We start from the raw sequence: 13289 nt of genomic DNA on the forward strand, positions 1-13289 counted from the left end.
CTATATGTATGAGTGTATTGCCTACATGTATGCAAGTACACTCGTGTCATGCAGTGCCCACAGAGGGTGTTGGATTCATTAGGACTGGAGTTACAGTTGGTTTTTAGCTTCCATTTTGGTTCTTGGATTCGAACTTCGGTCCTCAGCAAAAGCAATGAGTTTTCTTAATCACTGTGCCACCGCTCCAACTCCCATGGTAAGGTTTTAATGGTTTTCTTTAGAATTGTCCATGTATTAGATTAAGTCATCTATAAATGGTGATAGCTTGCATTCTAATTTAAGTGGAGATCAGAGATATATCCCACATACAAGAAGTACAATATTTTCTGAGAAATGGTTTATTTTACCTCAAATTGGTCAGCTCAACATGAAAGTATTTAGTGACTCCATATAGAAAAAATTACAAATAATAAATCCAAAAGTTACTAGCATATTTCTTTGAAGAGGATAATTTCATACTTGGTATTTGGCTAAGTTCAATACTGGATGGAATGAAATAAATAGTTAGATTGTCTCTGGTTCTTCTTTGATTTGACTATTGAAATATCAAAATGATATATGGTTAGGGTTACTTTGTGTCTGATATAGAAGCTAGGCCTAAATAGATGAAATTAACTTCAACTGTCCTTCCTCATTACCTCTGAATTCATTTTCTTCCACGTATTCCCTTACCATTTTTGTCAACCACCAGAAAGTTTCTTGCTATAACAATAACACAATAAACCAATCACGCAACAGGATGTTAGTATCTACTCTGTCAAGAATATGTTTTCCCTACATAAGTTCCTGTTTCATTCTCTCTTGTTCATTTTCATATAGCTGTTTGCCATAAGAAAACAGCTTAAATACAATTTAAAATTGATTTTACCATTTTCTAAATAAGTGCTATCTCTTTTCGTTATTTTGTCTTTTTAAAACTTTAGTATAATTTAATGTGCTTTTTATTTTACCTATTTATTATGAATTATCAATCCTCCCTTTAGAAACACGTGCAACAGGATGTAAGATCCACAAGAACGCTATTTTCTGTTTGGTGTCTGCTTTGATGGCAGTGTTTAAAACAGTGCCTGCTAGATCATAGTCCATAAACAAATACTTTGAATGCATGAATTCATTTTAAAATCTTGTCTTTCTGTAATAAGTCATATTCTTTCTCCCACATAATTGGAATTAGCAAATCTCAGGGGAGATATATTCTGAAATATAATGTTTCAGAATATAAAAACTTGTCCTTCACTTTACTGTAAAAACATCTGTTGAAAAAGCATGAACTCTTCCATCCCATGTGGTTATGGCTGCCTACACCATAGAAAGAATTCTTCATGGAGCTCAAGCAGGTAAAGGGACCTGCTGCTAAGCCCGAGGTCTTTAATTCAGTCCCTGGAACCCACATGGAGGAAGAGGATAACCCCCTCTGACAGATTTTCTCCTGACCTGCATATGCATGCTGTGGCACACACACATACACTAAATAATATTTTAATCAATTCCTGCTTTTAAAAATGAGAAAGAACAGTTCTTAAGGCACTGTAATTTATTTGAAACTCTAGGCACTAAACAGATTATTAGGAAAAATAGAGAAACATAATCCTTAGTTAGACCTCATTGATATGTGTCCATAATAGATAGTAACCAAAAATGTAATAGAGTGCTGAAGAACCTTTTTGTATAATCGTGAGGAAGTCAACAAACTCACTTTGCTGGTTGAAGTTTATTTTGGGGAGGGTTTCAGATTTCCTTCTCTACATGATCCATGCATCTTTCTCCTGTTTGTCATGGCTGTCATATAGTCATCACAACACGGAATATATTTTGTGGATATACATATAGACTATTTTTTCTTGACCCAGTGAAGTTTGAATTTAAAAGTTGATAATTGTGGTTTATTTCTTGTGTACACGATAATCTGTTCAACTCTCAGTGAATAGACCTTAGCAAAACAGCCCTTTATGATGGTTGATCTCCATTGCTAGTTTGACAGGACTTAGAACAACAAAAGAAATAACCCTCAGAGAATGTCTGTGAAGGATTATATGGATTAGGTTAATTTGGGTAATATAACCTGAATGTAGGTGGTACCATTCCATAAACCCTGTAGTGAATAAAAAGAAAAAAGAACTGAGCACAGGCTTCTATCTAGTTCCTAACTACAGACACAATGTAACCAACTTCCTCATTCTTCTGGCTGCCATAACTTCTATCCACTCCATTATAGAATGTATCATTTAATAACCCATAAGTCAGAATACATCTTTCCTTCATTCATTTTGTACTATCATTTTGTCATAGCAACAAGAAAAACATTTAAGTTTCTGAGAAACAATGGATCATTCAATTCTCATTGCACAGGTTTGATAGTGTCTTGGATGCTTACATATAATTAAATTTTCAAAATTATGGAAATAATAAATTCTACTTCAATTACATTTTATCCTGAAAGATGTTTAACTTTAAAACTATTAAAATGACTATAGCTACATAGAAAGTTATAAAGCGATATACAAGACTTTCTCTGATTGGTAACATTTTTCATAATCATAATGCAATATTAAAACCAGAATATTGGTACTTGTAAAATCTACAAAGCTTATTTATATTTTATCAAATTTTCATGCATTCAATTCTTGTGTGTGTATGCATTTATTTACTTCAATGTAATTTTCTAATATATGTACAGTTTTAGAACCATCGTCTATCCATTATTGAGAATTCTTCTGTAATGAGTCATAGAAATTTCCTTGTGTTCATTTCATCAATATCTAAAATCAAATATGGGCCTTGTGTATATGTGGGCTATTTTCACTTTGAAAGGTACCAGCTTGCAATTTTTTTCATTATTTTCTGTATATAGTGACATACTATTTTCAATTTTTAAAAATAACTCTATAATAATTTAAGCCAGTGCAACATTAGATAAATAAGAGTGTCAACTGAAAACTGCACTGTTCTTAAAGGGGGAGAGTGTGGAGAGAGGGTGAGACAGGGAGAGAGAGAGAGAGAGAGAGAGAGAGAGAGAGAGAGAGAGAGAGAGAGAGAGAGAGAGAGAGAGGACTTTATTCTACTAGCTAGTATAAAGAGAGAATCATATTGGTCCAAAAACCTATTGACAACTTACACATAGAACAACTCTGCATGAGTCCATGTATATAGCTGAAGGCTACATAACAATAAACAGTGTCAGACAGGAGAAACCTTCCTTTGAGATGTTTCCCAGGGTAGTCCAAGAGACTCCCAGTATTACACAGGCTATTGCCACAGCCCTAGTTTGCCTCCCAGAACGTGAAGGTAAAATCCTACTGTTGAAGACAGGACATACTTTGGACATAGAGTTTGGAGTATTGGACCTGTAACTGACCTGGAATTCACCTCCCCTGAAAGGTACCTTTAGAGAACACTGTGCAAGCTGCTAATAGAAAACATCAATCGATGATCCAACCCCAGCTTCAGTGTCTAATAACTACATCAGTGAAAGGCACAGAAAAGACATTGATGCAGTAAAGGAACTTTTATCTTGGGAGTAATCAACAGCTACCTAATTGGACTTAAAGCCCACTCAGTGGGAGGAAACACGTGTGTGGTACTGCAAAGACAGCCAACTGGAGAGGACTTAGATCTTACAGAAAACTCCAAAGCTCTCACATCCTTACACAAATGTAATTTCTTACTATGTGCAAAACATGAATCCTTATTTTTACAGAAAAGCATGCTAGTCACCACTCATCAAAGAAGCTTCTTTTGCAACCAGTAGAAACTATTAAAAAGTTCCACAACTGATCACACAAAGACATTGTCTGTGAATTCCCCAAGCCTAAGTGGCACATCTGCAATGCAACCTCTACACCTAAGGGTCATTAAATATAGAATAGGAGGTAAAGAGGACCCTTGAGCATCTTCCAATTCTCATTAATGAAGCTATGTCATGCAATAGATGGCCAGGAACACAAAAGGTCACAAATGGCCGAAGAGTGAAGAGTAAGAGTCTGGAGAGCTAGGGTCCTTAGACAGGACTCATAATAAATAACACCCACCCAGGGTTCAGGGACCATTGGCGAAGATGGGGTGGAAAGGTTGTAAGAGCCAGGGAGGAGGTGCATGGTCATATGGAAATAGAGTCCTACAAGCTCCTGAGACCTTGCTCATATGAGCCTACAGCAATGGTGTCAGCATGCATAAGATCTATGCAAACTCAAGCAGACAAAACCCCAGCACAGAACTGTGGAAATGGGCAACAAACCCCAGTCTTAGTCAAAGAATTACTGGCAGTTATTACTGCACAGTGAAGAAGAGCTGATCTTCTTAAAACAGGGACTCTAGATAGGCTGCTTAGACCCCAGTGGATGAACTTGCACTGAGGGATATCTGGGGACAGTAGCTTGACAGGATATGCCTTAATGCAAATGACAGAATGTATGAATTCCAATGGGATCGGGGGATAGGAGAGGATGCCAATGGGGAATGGGGTATAAAGATGAATAACATTAAGATGTCATGCATGAAAAACACAGAAATTCAACAAAAATGTACGAAAATAAAGAAAAAAGAAAAATGCACTGTCGTTTTCACAGAAATACACATTTTCCCCCCGAGTAATGTTTTGGATTGCTTAAGTTTGCTTCACTGAGTTACTTTAACTGTTAAGGCTCCCAGGCCTGCCTCTGGCTCATGCAAATTTAGTTCTAGATCTTTCTATTGATCCACTAGAAACATCAGATCATTTATCAGTGCTGGTATTCAAGTGCCCATTCTTAAACCATGTCAAACTGATGAGTCTAATTTGAAAAAAAAAAATTTTTTTTCCATTTTAAACATTTACCATCAAATTTCCTTACAAATTATTGATAGCAGAGACGGCAGTGAATATTTTAGAAATATGATCTAACATTTTATCTATTATTTTATCTTCACCCCATTTTCTCATCAGCATATACACTGCATAAATATCTCAGCAACATATGTGCAGTACCTGCCTATAAATAATTTGTAAAACGGTATATTAATGCAACATTTCATCCTAGTACATTTTTGTGCTATAAGTAAATATTTGAGAATATGCAAATTAAAAAGAATAAAGATTAGTTTCTTACAGTTTCAGATGTTTGAACATCCCAGAGCATGGCATGGGTACCTGCTCAACATCTGTCTAGGGTCTTCTTGCTACATCATAACGTGAAGGAGGACATCACATGTCAATAGAATAATTAGCAACAGAGGTAAGAGGTAGAGTAAAAATAAAGAATAAAATTCACTTTTATAAAAGCTGACTCTTGATAATTAAGCTACTCTAGCAAGAACAGTACTAATTTCTAGTCAACTCTTTTTGTTCTCATCTCAATACCATCATGTTGGCAATAAAATTTTGGAAGGGACATTCAAATCATGTCTTAATTTTTTCAGGAATTCTTCCATGCTGGCAAGATGGCTCAGTGGCTAAGATCACATCGTGCACTTGCAGATCATCGAAGAATTTTTTCAGCAGCCACTTTGGGCTATTTACTATCTCCTGTAACTCCAACTCCAGGGAATCTGTCACCACCTTATGACATCTTTGTGTACCTGTCCATAACTCTAATCCACACAAGTCTCAAACACAGATACAGACACATGCAAATACACATGCATAAAAATGAAAATTCTTTTTTTTTTCTTTTTGGAGACAGGGTATCCCTGTAGGTCCTGCTGGCCTGGAGCTTATGACATAGAATAGGCTGACCTCTGTCTCACAGAGATCTTCGTACCTCTGCCTTCCTAGTGCTTGGATTAAAAGTTTTTGTTGAGAAGGATATTTGGGAACACAAACTTGGCTCCATAGGCCTTAGTATATATAACAGAGTACATGAAATTCTATGGGAGGGCGAACAATAAGAGGGTTGCAGATAGAAGTGGAGGGTCTAAATTTGATCAAAATATATTTTATGGAATTTGAAAAAATTCAACAGAAAAAGTGTAAAATAGAAAAAAAAAAGAATACTGGAAGACATTATTCATTTCCCAGTTTAGGTGCATTATTGCTTTACTATTCCTACAAATTGTCTCCAGGGCAAGGTTGTCTCCTCATTTCCTCCCAGTTTGCTTGAATTTTGACAAATTTCAGAAATTTGCATTGGTGTAATAAAGCCTTTAAATGAAAAAATAAAATAACTAAACAAAAAGAAAATAAATGAGCACCACCACACCTGGCCCCAAATAAATGTTTAATTAAAGAATTATTCCAAATTGACAAGCATTGCTTATGTTGGTCACTAATTATTAATTCCTGCAATCACATTGTCATTTGACCCTTATCTCTCTAATTTGACTACAGGAAAAATTAGCCAGCTGTCTTGGTGTGGTGAAAATTCTGGAGTTAGCCATGATGGTGGAATTTCACTTGTAAAGCTGAAAATAGTTCTGGAAACACCAAGATGTCACACCTCAAGTGTATAATGAAAGACCGTATTGTTATTATTACTATTTATTTGTGTAATCTAATTCAAGTTTTGGATTTTCAGTTTTCTAAAACTAAAGCATGCATTCTTATGATATCTATGATTCTCTTTCTAAATTTACTTTGATCTTAAGTATATCAGTGGCAGCATTTTTTATTTAGATAGACAACAATATGTAATTTTTTCTCTGGGGGACTTGTGAAGGTTCCTTTGAAATTCATTGTATATACTGAATGTCAGTGAGTGGCTGATTGAAAACCAACAGAATCAAACAGCAGTCCTTTATTTATCACTTAAAGTGAAATGGAAGTTGGGCATGGTGGTGCATGCCTTTGATCTCAGCACTCAGGAGGCAGAGATAGGCAGAACTCTGTGAGTTCAAGGCTAGCCTGGTCTACATGGTGAGTTCAAAAAAGTCTACATGAAGAATAAGGTATAATGTATATAGAAAATAAAAAAAAGTTCATCAACAAGAAGATGCAAAGCCCTCTTTGAAATTTGATTCTAATTTTAACTAATCCTCACCTATTCAACATTCTTTCCATGCATATTCCTATGAAACAAATATGTTTAAAATAAAGTTCAAGGAAATCGGGTATATGTTCCCTTTTAATTGAAATAAAAATATTTATAGCACATCATTGAAATATACTATAATTTTAAATTAGAATTAATCTGGGTCTGAAGAGAAGGTTCATACTTGGTCAATCATGAGAAGAAAAGTTTGGTTCATAGCCCCCACATACAAACCTAGTCATTCCTAAAGGCCTGTAACTAAAGTATTGAAGGGGTGGATACAGGAAGTTTCTCAGGGCTTTTTGGATTACTGTCTAACTAGAAAATGCAAGCCACAGGCTCAGGGATAAACCCTGTCCCAAAGGAACAAGAAGAGCGTGATAGAGGATACCACAGGTAGTATTCTGGCCATCATGTGTGCATACAGTCACACATACATGTGCACACAGTTATATGTTGTCTGAGTCTTTCTCCTTTGCTCCTCTAACATTCATCCAATCCATCATTTCAAATTCCAGGACCACAAAAGAGATGCCATAGTAGAATATGGTAAAGACAAGACAAATATGTCATTTAAAGCCACTATTACTTTTAATGTTTCAAGTTGTTTACAGACCAGTGTTATGTCATTACAGCTTGAGAACTCTCTTTAGCCAGGAAATGGAAACAGCCTAAATATCCATTAACTGATGAACAGTTAATAAATATGTGATGTATTTACACAATGGAATATTTTTCAGTTATTAAGAGTAATAATATTGTGAGGTTTCAGGGTAAATGGATGGATCTGGAAACGGTCATTGTGAATGAGATGACCCAGACCCAGAAAGACAAACACCTCAGGTGTTTTCTCATTTGTGTATGCTAGCTTAAATGTTCAAATATGTGTGTATAATTTGGAATATATACATATACATATTAGGAAATTAATAAAGGCCCATGGAGGAGTGGGTTTCAAATGAGCTAACATGGACTGTAGTGATATAAAAGGGTAAAGCAGTATAATGTATGTAACAAGAAGAATTAAACTGAGTTTAAGATGAGAGACGGGTGAAAAATGTCCTTACTGGACACCACAGGCTAACAAAAAGTCTAGTGTTAGTAATGGACTCCCTGTTTTGAAGCTGTTGGCCAGGGAGCTCATATAGAGCCCCCAAACATTACTGGATATTATTATTTCACTTGGGTGCCCTACAGAACTTGATGACAGGATGTCATTGCTGAAAAAAAAACCACATACTTGACCTATAGAACATGGATAAATCAAGCCTCATCCCTATTGGCTAGCTTTCATGGTGCTTGAAAGTGCTATGCACACAACTGGAAGAAAATTGTAGTAATGAACACCACTCAGATGTGAACCCTCTTAGCTACTATAATGACCAGCTTGTCAAGAGATCCCACTAGTATATAACACCTGTCTATTATGGGAGTAGCCAGCCAACTTCTGATTTGATTTAAAATCTTCTCCAAAGATAGAGCCCATAAATGACACTGTTATCAGGACCAACATCCAGTGGCTAAACGTGATAGGCCAAGCTAGGAATCTACTAGGATTATTCTGCTAAAAGAACACGGTATTAAACTAACCCTTAATGGCTTATTGATAGCTTGTTGTTTTTCTTTAGCAGCTTTCAGTAACTTCTCTTTGTTCTGTACATTTAATACTTTTACTATGGTATGCCATGGGGATTTTCTGTTTTGATCGTGTCTTAATGGTGTCTCTGTCCTTCTTGAATCTCTGTAAGTATATCTATCCTTAGAGAAATTCTCTTCTATAACCCTATAGAATATCTGTTCAATGCCATTGGTTTAAATTTCTTATCCTTCCTGTACGCCTATAATACGTAGATTTGGCTGTTTCATGTGTCCCATGTTTTTTGAGTATTCCATTGCTGTGTTTTTTTGAATTTTGCATAGTTTTTGCTTAAAGAGCCCAGATCTTCAACTTTACCATCCAGTGTTTATATTCTATTTTCCATTTCATTCATTCTACATATGAGATTTTCTGCTGTTGCTTCTAATTGGCTTCTTGAGCTTTTCAGGCCCATGTTCATTTCATTTGGGGTTTATTTCAGTATTTCTATCTCTTTAGTGAAATCACTTTTTAAGTTATGAATTGTTTTCGATATTTCATTAAGCCATATATTTATATATTCTTGGACTTCCATCAAAAATTTATGCCTTTCTTCTTTGTATTTTCTTGAAGTTCTTTGATTGTGTTAATGATTTTACTTTTTAAATTCTGTGTCCTGGGTTTCTTTAGGGTGGTTCTCTATGCTGTGCACTTCTGCAAGACTCATGAGTTTCATTGGGGACATATTGTCCTGGTTTTTCATATTGTTTGTGTTTTTGCATTGCCTTTTGGGCATATAGATGTTCTTTGTTTGTTATGTGTTCAACAGGAATATGTACTCTGCTTTTTTGTAATTTAATTTTGGTTCAGAGTCTTGGCTGAGTAGGTCTGTCTGCCTGATCCAGAGGCTGGGAAGTTGGCAGTGAGGGTACCACCTGGTGTGGGGAGTTACGGATCTATGGTAAGGTGTTTAGTTAATCTGGTTAGGAAGTTCATCATGGAATCTGAGGTAAAGGAATTGGAGCCTGCCTTTGAGAGATTATGGCAAGGGACAGAGTGCGGGTCATTGAGAGAAATGTGGTAGAGAGGAAGTAGGCCAAATATGACTTACCAATGTCCTGGTTGAGCAAGTTTCTATACTGCTTTCTCATATAACTGCTCAGGAGTGGCACCACTCACAGTGGGATGAGCCCTCTCACATTACTCAGCAATCAATAAAATGCCAAACAGACATGTCCACAGGTCAACCCAATAGAGGGAATTCCTCAATTTAGGCTCCCTACACCCAGGTATATCAAGCTGACAAGTAAAACTACCCAGCACAGTTGACCCCCTGTCAATTGACACACACACACAGCACTTTGAACCCTAACCCCTCCATTTTTTAATCATCAAGATCTCATATTTATATACTATTAAAACTTAAAGCAGTACAACTTTCAAAGTCCCACAGACTTTTAAAAACGCAAACACTTTAAAATTCCAAAGTCTCTCTTAAAAGTCTCTTAACTGTGGGCTCCTGTAAAATCCAAAACAAACTAAGTATTGTCTTATTTCAAAAGGAAAGATTGTGGCACACTTAAGCAAAACAAAATTCCAGCAAAGTAGCTCAATACTGGACATCTGAAATTCACTCAAGAACTTTTGGCTCCAAAAGTCTGGGGAAGCGCCACTTTTCTGGTTCTCCTATCTACAGCACACACAGCTTGTCTCATAGGATCAGGCTGGTTACATGCCACTTCTGCTATGCCCTTGGTGGTTGCCCCATGGTCCTTGTTTCTCCAATATGTGGGGGTATCATCTGTAACTTAGGCTGTACATTCGTTGGCATCTCCTGGCCTCTCAGGGTGCAAAGCCTCAGATACTCACCATGATCCTCTTAAAACTGTACGTCTTTACTAAAACTGAGACTGAACCCTCACGAATGTCCTTTCCTGGTCCCTCACAGTATCAAGCCTAAGCTGCTCTCCATGACCCTATCATGCCTTCAAAACCAATATCATATAGGAGACTCTTACAATTACATTACCAAATCCTGCTTCCAGCTTATGATGGAGCCTTGGGAACCTACTTATGTGTGCCGACTCTGAGGAAATACTTCCCAGAAAATGTCACCTCAATTATGCTAGCTTGTTGTTACTCAGAGCTGATTTTTCAGCCCCAGCTAACCAGCATTTTGAGGGACCTCAAGAATGGTGTGGGGCTTTAAGGGTTTTGCTAAGCCCTTTAATGGTACAGGATATTTGTAAAGTGAGAGAAACTTTAGCAGATCCAGATGATTCTGACAAGCGTGTAAAATAACAGAACACCCTACAAGAGCTACAGAAAAGAATAGACACAAAAGATGGTCCGTTTGGGTTACTCGAAGACAAATGTGGCAAGACACATGTCGAGCCCAAATTCCCAGAAAAAAAATTTGATAGAAAACCAAATTTGGTACTAAGGAGTTTCTGGGCTTTAACACCAGAACAACAGTTTACAAAAGACGTTCAAAGGATAAAAACTGTCCCAGGGTGGTTAAAGATCCTCAAAGATTCAATAAGATTCATTTCTCTCCTGATAAACTTTACAATAGGGGTGGAGGCAGTTTTTCCCACCAAGGCCTCCCCAGCTGTCAGGTAAGGTCAATGGAGAGATGACAGATACAGCTACATGGTCAGGGCCTGCCTGACTCAGGGAACCAACAGGTACAGCAGGGACAAGAGAAAACCCCTACCTCCTTAACTCAGTGCAGGGTCAGGAAACTAGAGCCAACACCTGTAAGTGTATCAAGGATAAAAGAATACAAAAAGGCTCTATGCAAGACTCCCAGAATACAGAATGACTCCCCAGAGATAACTAAAAATAGTAAAGAACTAACCAAATTAATGCCTCATACCCATGCTATGGTACCAACAAGGTTCTGTAGAGAAAACAGTTAATACGAATAGATAAAACCTTTCCATACTATGTTAGACCTTGTCTATGATTGATTTAATATATGATGTTAACCTTCCTTGAAGTGTTTTACAGATATGAAACCCATGTGAAAGATACATGAAGAAACAAAAGCCAGCTGTAGCTGTAAGATTCTTGGGGGGTTTATGGTTGGATAAGATAAAAACAGAGACTCCAAAACTATACAACTGTTAAGAAAATCTACAGTATCAGGGGTGGGTTGCCCCCCTATGAGTTATTAGTCAGAGAGAGATACTAGAGGTCCTCAAATTCACCAAGGCTATTGCCACTAATGTTGGTCGTACACTAAAAAATGTGAGTAAGGCCAAGTTGGTGAAGACACTGCTTGATGTAACTGTGGGAGTAAAAGAAAAAGTGGAGCTGAGACTAAGCCAAAAACTCCATGCCACTGGATGGATGATATTCATAGTATAAGAAGGTGCTATGCAGATGGTTGGGGAAGAAAAGATCCCCTATGATTCTGCTCAACAATGGACCCCACATGCTGCACATTATGGACATGCCAAGCAATGCCTGTAAGTGCAATAATGGCTCAACTAACATACGTACAACTGTCAAATTTTTAATTGGATAAGGCCAATTCCAAGGGGTGGAACACACATCTAGTGCTGTAGACTAGGCCAAACGCTGTGTCAAGAAAAGCTACAGGCCCTAGCAGAGAATCCATTACAAGTATACTCTTTAATGAATATATTAGACCTACTGGGATACCTCTAGGCATTTTTATTTACATTCATGCTTGTTTAGATGTGTCTACTTCGATTTGTCTTTATAGTAGAAGAAACACCACTGAGAAAGGTCAATGACCACAGTGTAAAGATGAATAATGGGTAGGCCCAAGAAGTCACTATCTCACCATGATACAAGAGCGATCACTCTACATCTGTTACCCCCTCCAAGGCTCAGGAACTGGAGTGGAAGATTGGCAGAATGATTGTAAGAGCCAAAGGAAGGGATGGAGTGCGTCCCCAGGGGTATTGTTCCTCTGAGGGGTGGGGCCTGATGCTGAGAATTGGCTGCAGAGAGTTAGCACCTGGAGGAGGAGCATTGTCATCATCTTAGCATCATGGATGTGAGAGGCGGCATTTACTGACCTGGGGTGAGACTGTAGGCCCACGAGGCAAGGATGAACTAATGGAGACTGTGGGTGGGGTGCAGAAGCAATCTGGAGTGACAGGCCACTGAGCCACAGAGCAGAAGGGAGCACCAGGTTTTCATCTTTTGTGGGGCGCTGGATGTTTGCCTTTGTAAGTTACTCTATTTCCTCTACCCAGGATATAAACTATGAAAATTTCAGATAAAGATGTGTTACATGGTTTGTCTAATAGTGCCAGGAACAAGGGACAATAAGAGAACTCTGACAACTCCACATCATTCAGCAATCAAGAAAATTCCACATAGACATGGCCACAGGACAATCCAATTGAAGAAATACCTCAGTTGAGGTTCGCGCCACACAGGCATATCAAGTTAACAACTAAAGCTACACAGCACACATATATACATAACAAAATGGCCAGTGGAATATTTTGTAAATATTTGTTAAGATACAAATATTTTAGAGATAGTGTATTAATTAAACTGTTTTTGATGACAACGCAGTTAAATTCTGTATATTTTTAAAATATTTTAAAGGTGGTTGCTAAAAGTATTTTTCAAACCCTTTCCTAACAAGTCTCAGGGATCACTGTGGAAGAGGGGTTGAAAATATTATAAGAGCCAGAGGGGGTGGATAACCACAAGGAAACAAAGTCTTCCAGACAGCTGGTTATTTACTCATATGAACTCACAGCAATGATGACAGCATGTACAAG

Source organism: Nannospalax galili, unplaced genomic scaffold (genome assembly GCF_000622305.1).
Source record: "Nannospalax galili isolate Female #2095 unplaced genomic scaffold, S.galili_v1.0 scaffold75, whole genome shotgun sequence".
Lineage (NCBI taxonomy): Eukaryota > Metazoa > Chordata > Mammalia > Rodentia > Spalacidae > Nannospalax > Nannospalax galili.